Source organism: Ochotona princeps, chromosome 2, assembly GCF_030435755.1.
Source record: "Ochotona princeps isolate mOchPri1 chromosome 2, mOchPri1.hap1, whole genome shotgun sequence".
NCBI classification, from domain to species: domain Eukaryota; kingdom Metazoa; phylum Chordata; class Mammalia; order Lagomorpha; family Ochotonidae; genus Ochotona; species Ochotona princeps.
Window position 1 is genome coordinate 134,859,116 of NC_080833.1, and position 11,062 is coordinate 134,870,177.

An 11,062-nucleotide genomic window follows, 5' to 3' on the forward strand; every position below is an offset into this window, starting at 1 on the left:
GGCTCAATGGGCATGGGACCGGAAGTGACCAAACAGGGTTTCCTAGATAGCTGCCAGGACTGCTGATGGTATGTGAAGTGCATGAGGCAGGTGGAATTGTTTGGCACTGGAAGAGCTGTGCTGCTGCTTCGGGCAGTTGCCATTCACCACCACACTACCTTCCCTAGGTGTCATAGCCACTTTCAGACATATGTGCTGCCAGAGCCCTTGGTTTCCATGGCAGCGGGAAATGGCTTGGGCCCTGAACTTGTCTTTGGCTGTGGAGTTTTGAGTGCCTTGAGTGAGGAGCTCCATGTTAGTTTTGTGTGGGTGCTCAAGCTGCTTGATTCCATCCCACTGGGCTCAATGAGCATTGGACCGGAAGTGAGCAAACAGGGTTTCCTAGATAGCTGCCAGGACAGCTGATGGTATGTGAAGTGCATGAGGCAGGTGGAGTTGTTTGGCACTGGAAGAGCTGTGCTGCTGCTTCGGGCAGTTGCCATTCACCACCACACTACCTTCCCTAGGTGTCATAGCCACTTTCAGACATATGTGCTGCCAGAGCACTTGGTTTCCATGGCAGCGGGAAAGGGCTTGGGTACTGAACTTGTCTTTGGCTGTGGAGTTTTGAGTGCCTTGAGTGAGGAGCTCCATGTTAGTTTTGTGTGGGTGCTCAAGCTGCTTGATTCCATCCCACTGGGCTCAATGGGCATTGGACCGGAAGTGAGGAAACAGGTTTCCTAGATAGCTGCCAGGACAGCTGAGGTTAAGTGACGTTCATGAGGCAGGTGGAGTTGTTTTGGCACTGGTAAAGCTGTGCTGCTGCTTCGGGCAGTTGCCATTCACCACGACACTACCTTCCTTAGGTGTCATAGCCTCTTTCAGACATATGTGCTGCCAGAGCACTTGGTTTCCATGGCAGCGGGAACTGGCTTGGGCTCTGAACTTGTCTTTGGCTGTGGAGTTTTGCGCGCCTTGAGTGAGGAGCTTCATGTTAGTTTTGTGTGGATGCTCAAGCTGCTTGATTCCATCCCACTGGGCTCAAGGGGCATGGGACCGGAAGTGACCAAACAGGGTTTCATAGATAGCTGCCAAGACAGCTGATGGTATGTGAATTTTGTGAGACAGGTGGAGATGTTTTGGCACTGGAAGAGCTGTGCTGCTGCTTCGGGCAGTTGCCATTCACCACCACACTACCTTCCCTAGGTGTCATAGCCACTTACAGACATATGTGCTGCCAGAGCCCTTGGTTTCCATGGCAGCGGGAAATGGCTTCGGCACTGAACTTGTGCTTGGCTGTGGAGTTTTGAGCGCCTTGAGTGAGGAGCTCCATGTTATTTTTTTGTGGGTGCTCAAGCTGCTTGATTCCATCCCACTGGGCTCAATGGGCATGGGACCAGAAGTGAGCAAACAGGGTTTCCTAGATAGCTGCCAGGACAGCTGATGGTATGTGAAGTGCATGAGGCAGGTGGAGTTGTTTTGGCACTGGAAGAGCTGTGCTGCTGCTTCTGGCAGTTGCCATTCACCACCACACTACCTTCCCTAGGTGTCATTGCGACTTTCAGACATATGTGCTGCCAGAGCATTTGATTTCCATGGCAGCGGGAAATGGCTTGGGCGCTGAACTTGTGCTTGAGTGTGGAGTTTTGAGCGCCTTGAGTGAGGAGCTCCATGTTAGTTTTGTGTGGGTGCTCAAGCTGCTTGATTCCATCCCACTGGGCTCAATGGGCATGGGACCGGAAGTGAGCAAACAGGGTTTCCTAGATAACAGCCAGAATAGCTGATGGTATGTGAAGTTTTAATCAGGTGTAGTTGTTTTGGCACTAGAAGAGCTGTGCTGCTGCTTCGGGCAGTTGCCATTCACCACCACACTACCTTCCCTAGGTGTCATAGCCACTTTCAGACATATGTGCTGCCAAAGCCCTTGGTTTCCATGGCAGCGGGAAATGGCTTGGGCGCTGACCTTGTCTTTGGCTGTGGAGTTTTGAGCGACTTGAGTGAGGAGCTCCATGTTAGTTTTGTGTGGGTGCTCAAGCTGCTTGATTCCATCCCACTGGGCTCAATGGGCATGGGACCGGAAGTGAGCAAACAGGGTTTCCTAGATAGCTGCCAGGACAGCTGATGGTATCTGAATTCTGTGAGGCAGGTGGAGTTGTTTGGCACTGGAAGAGCTGTGCTGCTTCTTCGGGCAGTTGCCATTCCCCACCACACTACCTTCCCTAGGTGTCATAGCCACTTTCAGACATATATGTTGCCAGAGCACTTGGTTTCCATGGCAGCGGGAAATGGCTTGGGCTCTGAACTTGTCTTTGGCTGCGGAGGTTTGAGCGCCTTGAGTGAGGAGCTGCATGTTCGTTTTGTGTGGGTGCTCAAGCTGCTTGATTCCATCCCACTGGGCTAAATGGGCATGGGACCGGAAGTGCCCAAACAGGGTTTCCTAGATAGCTGCCAGGACAGCTGATGGTATGTGAAGTGCATGAGGCAGGTCGAGTTGTTTTGGCACTGGAAGAGCTGTGCTGCTGCTTCGGGCAGTTGCCATTCACCACCACACTACCTTCCCTAGGTGTCATAGCCACTTGCAGACATATGTGCTGCCAGAGCCCTTGGTGTCCATGGCAGCGGGAAATGACATGGGCGCTGGACTTGTCTTTGGCTGTGGAGTTTTGATCGCCTTGAGTGAGGAGCTCCATGTTAGTTTTGTGTGGGTGCTCAAGCTGCTTGATTCCATCCCACTGGGCTCAATGGGCATTGGACCGGAAGTGACCAAACAGGGTTTCCTAGATAGCTGCCAGGACAGTTGATGGTATGTGAAGTGCATGAGGCAGGTGGAGTTATTTGGCAGTGGAAGAGCTGGGCTGCTGCTTCGGGCAGTTGCCATTCACCACCACACTCCCTTCCCTAGGTGTCATAGCCAATTTCAGACATATGTGCTGCCAGAGCACTTGGTTTCCACGGTAGAGGGAAATGGCTTGGGCTCTGAACTTGTCTTTGGCTGCGGAGTTTTGAGCGCCTTGAGTGAGGAGCTCCATGTTAGTTTTGTGTGGGTGCTCAAGCTGCTTGATTCCATCCCACTGGGCTCAATGGGCATTGGACCAGAAGTGACCAAACAGGGTTTCCTAGATAGCTACCAGGACAGCTGATGATATTTGAATTTTGTGAGACAGGTGGAGATGTTTTGGCACTGGAAGAGCTGTGCTGCTGCTTCGGGCAGTTGCCATGCACAATCACACTACCTTCCCTAGGTGTCATAGCCACTTTCAGACATATGTGCTGCCAGAGCCCTTGGTTTCCATGGCAGCGGGAAATGGCTTGGGCTCTGAACTTGTCTTTGGCTGTGGAGTTTTGAGCGACTTGAGTGAGGAGCTCCATGTTAGTTTTTTGTGGGTGCTCAAGCTGCTTGATCCATCCCACTGGGCTCAATGGGCATGGGACCGGAAGTGAGCCAATATGGTTTCCTAGATAGCTGCCAGGACAGCTGATGGTATCTGAAATTTGTGAGGCAGGTGGAGATGTTTTGGCACTGGAAGAGCTGTGCTGCTGCTTCGGGCAGTTGCCATTCACAATCACACTACCTTCCCTAGGTGTCATAGCCACTTTCAGACATATGTGCTGCCAGAGCCCTTGGTTTCCATGGCAGCGGGAAATGGCTTGGGCCCTGAACTTGTCTTTGGCTGTGGAGTTTTGAGCGACTTGAGTGAGGAGCTGCATGTTAGTTTTGTGTGGGTGCTCAAGCTGCTTGATTCCATCCCACTGGGCTCAATGGGCATGGGACCGGAAGTACCCAAACAGGGTTTCCTAGATAACAGCCAGGACAGCTGATGGTATGTGAAGTGCATGAGGCAGGTGGAGTTGTTTTGGCGCTGGTAGAGCTGTGCTGCTGCTTCGGGCAGTTGCCATTCACCACCACACTACCTTCCCTAGGTGTCATAGCCACTTTCAGACATATGTGCTGCCAGAGCACTTGGTATCCACGGCAGCGGGAAATGGCATGGGCTCTGACCTTGTCTTTGGCTGTGGAGTTTTGAGCACCTTGAGTGAGGAGCTCCATGTTAGTTTTGTGTGGGTGCTCAAGCTGCTTGATTCCATCCCACTGGGCTCAATGGGCATTGGACCGGAAGTGACCAAACAGGGTTTCCTAAATACGTGCCAGGACAGCTGATGGTATGTGAAGTGCATGAGGCAGGTGGAGTTGTTTTGGCACTGGAAGAGCTGTGCTGTTTCTTCGGGCAGTTGCCATTCACCACCACACTACCTTCCCTTGGTGTCATAGCCACTTTCAGACATATGTGCTGCCAGAGCCCTTGGTTTCCATGGCAGCGGGAAATGGCTTGGGCTCTGAACTTGTCTTTGGCTGTGGAGTTTTGAGTGCCTTGAGTGAGGAGCGCCGTGTTAGTTTTGTGCGGGTGATCAAGCTGCTTGATTCCATCCCACTGGGCTCAATGGGCATTGTACTGAAAGTGAGCAAACAGGGTTTCCTAAATATCTGCCAGGACAGCCGTTGGTATGTGAAGTGCATGAGGCAGGTGGAGTTCTTTTGGCACTGGAAGAGCTGTGCTGCTTCGGGCAGTTGCCATTCACCACCACACTACCTTCCCTAGGTGTCAAAGCTACTTTCAGACATATGTGCTGCCAGAGCACTTGGTTTCCATGGCAGCGGGAAATGGCTTGGGCGCTGAACTTGTCTTTGGCTGTGGAGTTTTGAGCGCCTTGAGTGAGGAGCTCCATGTTAGTTTAGTGTGGGTGCTCAAGCTGCTTGATTCCATCCCACTGGGCTCAATGCGCATGGGACCGGAAGTGAGCAAACAGGGTTTCCTAGATAGCTGCCAGGACAGCTGATGGTATGTGAAGTGCATGAGGCAGGTGGACATGTTTTGGCACTGGAAGAGCTGTGCTGCTGCTTCGGGCAGTTGCCATTCACCACCACACTACCTTCCCTAGGTGTCATAGCCACTTTCAGATATATGTGCTGCCAGAGCACTTGGTTTCAATGGCAGCGGGAAATGGCTTGGGTACTGAACTTGTCTTTGGCTGTGGAATTTTGAACGCCATGTGTGAGGAGCTCCATGTTAGTTTTGTGTGGGTACTCAAGCTGCTTGATTCCATCCCACTGGGCTCAATGGGCATTGGACCGGAAGTGAGCAAACAGGTTTTCCTAAATACCTGCCAGGACAGCTGATGTGCATGAGGCAGGTGGAGTTGTTTTGGCACTGGAAGAGCTGTGCTGCTGCTTCGGGCAGTTGCCATTCACCACCACACTACCTTCCCTAGGTGTCATAGCCACTTTCAGACATATGTGCTGCCAGAGCCCTTGGTTTCCATGGCAGCGGGAAATGGCTTGGGCGCTGAACTTGTCTTTGGCTGTGGAGTTTTGAGCGCCTTGAGTGAGGAGCTCCATGTTAGTTTTGTGTGGGTGCTCAAGCTGCTTGATTCCATCCCACTGGGCTCAATGGGCATGGGACCGGAAGTACCCAAACAGGGTTTCCTAGATAACAGCCAGGACAGCTGATGGTATGTGAAGTGCATGAGGCAGGTGGAGTTGTTTTGGCACTGGAAGAGCTGTGCTGCTGCTTCGGGCAGTTGCCATTCTCCACCACACTACCTTCCCTAGGTATCAAAGCTAATTTCAGACATATGTGCTGCCAGAGCACTTGGTTTCCATGGCAGCGGGAAATGGCTTGGGCGCTGAACTTGTCTTTGGCTGTGGAGGTTTGAGCGCCTTGAGTGAGGAGCTCCATGTTAGTTTTGTGTGGGTGCTCAAGCTGCTTGATTCCATCCCACTGGTCTCAGTGGGCATTGGACCGGATGTGACCAAACAGGGTTTCCTAGATAGCTGCCAGGACAGCTGATGCTATCTGAAGTGCATGAGGCAGGTGGAGTTGTTTTGACACTGGAAGAGCTGTGCTGCTGCTTCGGGCAGTTGCCATTCACCACCACACTCACTTCCGTAGGTGTCATAACCACTTTCAGACATATGTGCTGCCAGAGCACTTGGTTTCCATGGCAGCGGGAAATGGCTTGAGCTCTGAACTTGTCTTTGGCAGTGGAGTTTTGAGCGGCTTGAGTGAGGAGCTTCATGTTAGTTTTTTGTGGATGCTCAAGCTGCTTGATTCCATCCCACTGGGCTCAATGGGCATGGGACCGGAAGTGAGCAAACAGGGTTTCCTAGATAGCTGCCAGGACAGCTGATGGTATGTGAAGTGCATGAGGCAGGTGGAGTTGTTTTGGCACTGGAAGAGCTGTGCTGCTGCTTCGGGCAGTTGCCATTCACCACCACACTACCTTCCCTAGGTGTCATAGCCACTTTCAGACATATGTGCTGCCAGAGCACTTGGTTTCCATGGCAGCGGGAAGTGGCTTGGGCGCTGGGCTTGTCTTTGGCTGTGGAGTTTTGAGCGACTTAAGTGAGGAGCTCCATGTTAGTTTTGTGTGTGTGCTCAAGCTGCTTGATTCCATCCCTCTGGGATCAATGGGCATTGGCCCGGAAGTGAGCAAACAGGGTTTCCTAGATAGCTGCCAGGACAGCTGATGGTATCTGAATTCTGTGAGGCAGGTGGAGTTGTTTGGCACTGGAAAAGCTGTGCTGCTGATTTGGACAGTTGCCATTCACCACCACACTACCTTCCCGAGGTGTCATAGCCACTTTCAGACATATGTGCTGCCAGAGCACTTGGTTTCCATGGCAGCGGGAAATGGCTTGGGCTCTGAACTTGTCTTTGGCTGCGGATTTTTGAGCGCCTTGAGAGAGGAGCTGCATGTTAGTTTTGTGTGGGTGCTCAAGCTGCTTGATTCCATCCCACTGGGCTCAATGGGCATTGGACCGGAAGTGAGCAAACAGGGTTTCCTAGATAGCTGCCAGGACAGCTGATGGTATGTGAAGTGACTGAGGCAGGTGCAGTTGTTTGGCACTGGAAGAGCTGTGCTGCTGCTTCGGGCAGTTGCCCTTCACCACCACACTACCTTCCCTAGGTGTCATAGCCACTTTCAGACATATGTGCTGCCAGAGCACTTGGTTTCCACGGTAGCGGGAAAGGGCTTGGGTACTGAACTTGTCTTTGGCTGTGGAGTTTTGAGTGCCTTGAGTGAGGAGCTGCATGTTAGTTTTGTGTGGGTGTTCAAGCTGCTTGATTCCATCCCACTGGGCTCAATGGGCATGGGACCGGAAGTGAGCAAACAGGGTTTCCTAGATAGCTGCCAGGACAGCTGATGATATGTGAAGTTTATGAGGCAGGTGGATATGTTTTTTGCACTGGAAGAGCTGTGCTGCTGCTTCGGGCAGTTGCCATTCACCACCACACTACCTTCCCTAGGTGTCGTAGCCACTTTCAGACTTATGTGCTGCCAGAGCACTTGGTTTGCATGGCAGAGGGAAATGGCTTGGGCAAGGAACTTGTGTTTGGGTGTGGAGTTTTGAATGCCTTGAGTGAGGAGCTCCATGTTAGTTTTTTGTGGTTGCTCAAGCTGCATGATTCCATCCCACTGGGCTCAATGGGCATGGGACTGGAAGCGAGCAAACAGGATTACCTAGATAGCTGCCAGGACAGCTGATTGTATGTGAAGTGCATGAGGCAGGTGGAGTTGTTTTGGCACTGGAAGAGCTGTGCTGCTGCTTCGTGCAGTTGCTATTCACCACCACACTACCTTCCCTAGGTGTCATAGCCACTTTCAGACATATGTGCTGCCAGAGCACTTGGTTTCCATGGTAGTGGGACATGGCTTGGGCGCTGAACTTGTCTTTGGCTTTTGAGTTTTGAGCGCCTTGAGTGAGGAGCTGCATGTTAGTTTTGTGTGGGTGCTCAAGCTGCTTGATTCCATCCCACTGGGCTCAATGGGCATGGGACCGGAAGTGAGCAAACAGGGTTTCCTAGATAGCTGCCAGGACAGCTGATGGTATCTGAATTTTGTGAGGCAGGTCGAGATGTTTTGGCACTGGAAGAGCTGTGCTGCTGCTTCGGGCAGTTGCCATTCACCACCACACTACCTTCCCTAGGTGTCATATCCCCTTTAAGCATATGTGCTCCCAGAGCACTTGGTTTCCATGGCAGAGGGAAATGGCTTAGGCTCTGAACTTGTCTTTGGCTGTGGAGTTTTGAGTGCCTTGAGTGAGGAGCTCCATGTTAGTTTTGTGTGGGTGCTCAAGCTGCTTGATTTAATTCCACTGGGCTCAATGGGCATGGGACCGGAAGTGAGCAAACAGGGTTTCCTAGATAGCTGCCAGGACAGCTGATGGTATGTGAAGTGCATGAGGCTGGTGGAGTTGTTTTGGCAGTGGGAGAGCTGTGCTGCTGCTTCGGTCAGTTGCCATTCACCACCACACTACCTTCCCTAGGTGTCATAGTCACATTCAGACATATGTGCTGCCAGAGCACTTGGTTTCCATGGCAGCGGGAAATGGCTTGAGCTCTGAACTTGTCTTTGGCTGTGGAGTTTTGAGCACCTTGAGTGAGGAGCTCCATGTTCGTTTTGTGTGGGTGCTCAAGCTGCTTGATTCCATCCCACTGGGCTCAATGGGCATTGGACCGGAAGTGAGCAAACAGGGTTTCCTAGATAGCTGCCAGGACAGCTGATGGTATGTGAAGTGCATGAGGCAGGTGGAGTTGTTTTGGCAGTGGAAGAGCTGTGCTGCTGCTTTGGGCAGTTGCCATTCACCACCACACTCCCTTCCCTAGGTGTCATAGCCACTTTCAGACATATGTGCTACCAGAGCACTTGGTTTCCATGGCAGCGGGAAATGGCTTGGGCTTTGAACTTGTGTTTGGCTGTGGAGTTTTGAGCCCCTTGAGTCAGGAGCTCCATGTTAGTTTTGTGTGGGTGCTCAAGCTGCTTGATTCCATCCCACTGGGCTCAATGGGCATGGGACCGGAAGTGAGCAAACAGGGTTTCCTAGATAGTTGCCAGGACAGCTGATGGTATGTGATGTTCATGAGGCAGGTGGAGTTGTTTTGGCACTGGAAGAGCTGTGCTGCTGCTTCGGGCAGTTGCCATTCACCACCACACTACCTTCCCGAGGTGTCATAGCCACTTTCAGACATATGTGCTGCCAGAGCACTTGGTTTCCATGGCAGCGGGAAACGGCTTGAGCAATGAACTTGTCTTTGGCTGTGGAGTTTTGAACGCCTTGAGTGAGGAGCTGCATGTTAGTTTTGTCTGCATGCTCAAGCTGCTTGATTCCATTGCACTGGGCTCGCTGGGCATGGGACCGGAATTGAGCAAACAGTTTTCCTAGATAGCTGCCAGGACAGCTGATGGTATGTGACGTTCATGAGGCAGGTGGAGATGTTTTGGCACTGGAAGAGCTGTGCTGCTGCTTCGGGCAGTTGCCATTCACCACCACACTACCTTCCCTAGGTGTCATTGTCACTTTCAGACATATGTGCTGCCAGAGCACTTGGTTTCCATGGCAGCGGGAAGTGGCTTGGGCGCTGGGCTTGTCTTTGGCTGTGGAGTTTTGAGCGACTTAAGTGAGGAGCTCCATGTTAGTTTTGTGTGTGTGCTCAAGCTGCTTGATTCCATCCCTCTGGGATCAATGGGCATTGGCCCGGAAGTGAGCAAACAGGGTTTCCTAGATAGCTGCCAGGACAGCTGATGGTATCTGAATTCTGTGAGGCAGGTGGAGTTGTTTGGCACTGGAAAAGCTGTGCTGCTGATTTGGACAGTTGCCATTCACCACCACACTACCTTCCCGAGGTGTCATAGCCACTTTCAGACATATGTGCTGCCAGAGCACTTGGTTTCCATGGCAGCGGGAAATGGCTTGGGCTCTGAACTTGTCTTTGGCTGCGGATTTTTGAGCGCCTTGAGAGAGGAGCTGCATGTTAGTTTTGTGTGGGTGCTCAAGCTGCTTGATTCCATCCCACTGGGCTCAATGGGCATTGGACCGGAAGTGAGCAAACAGGGTTTCCTAGATAGCTGCCAGGACAGCTGATGGTATGTGAAGTGACTGAGGCAGGTGCAGTTGTTTGGCACTGGAAGAGCTGTGCTGCTGCTTCGGGCAGTTGCCCTTCACCACCACACTACCTTCCCTAGGTGTCATAGCCACTTTCAGACATATGTGCTGCCAGAGCACTTGGTTTCCACGGTAGCGGGAAAGGGCTTGGGTACTGAACTTGTCTTTGGCTGTGGAGTTTTGAGTGCCTTGAGTGAGGAGCTGCATGTTAGTTTTGTGTGGGTGTTCAAGCTGCTTGATTCCATCCCACTGGGCTCAATGGGCATGGGACCGGAAGTGAGCAAACAGGGTTTCCTAGATAGCTGCCAGGACAGCTGATGATATGTGAAGTTTATGAGGCAGGTGGATATGTTTTTTGCACTGGAAGAGCTGTGCTGCTGCTTCGGGCAGTTGCCATTCACCACCACACTACCTTCCCTAGGTGTCGTAGCCACTTTCAGACTTATGTGCTGCCAGAGCACTTGGTTTGCATGGCAGAGGGAAATGGCTTGGGCAAGGAACTTGTGTTTGGGTGTGGAGTTTTGAATGCCTTGAGTGAGGAGCTCCATGTTAGTTTTTTGTGGTTGCTCAAGCTGCTTGATTCCATCCCACTGGGCTCAATGGGCATGGGACTGGAAGCGAGCAAACAGGATTACCTAGATAGCTGCCAGGACAGCTGATTGTATGTGAAGTGCATGAGGCAGGTGGAGTTGTTTTGGCACTGGAAGAGCTGTGCTGCTGCTTCGTGCAGTTGCTATTCACCACCACACTACCTTCCCTAGGTGTCATAGCCACTTTCAGACATATGTGCTGCCAGAGCACTTGGTTTCCATGGTAGTGGGACATGGCTTGGGCGCTGAACTTGTCTTTGGCTTTTGAGTTTTGAGCGCCTTGAGTGAGGAGCTGCATGTTAGTTTTGTGTGGGTGCTCAAGCTGCTTGATTCCATCCCACTGGGCTCAATGGGCATGGGACCGGAAGTGAGCAAACAGGGTTTCCTAGATAGCTGCCAGGACAGCTGATGGTATCTGAATTTTGTGAGGCAGGTCGAGATGTTTTGGCACTGGAAGAGCTGTGCTGCTGCTTCGGGCAGTTGCCATTCACCACCACACTACCTTCCCTAGGTGTCATATCCCCTTTAAGCATATGTGCTCCCAGAGCAC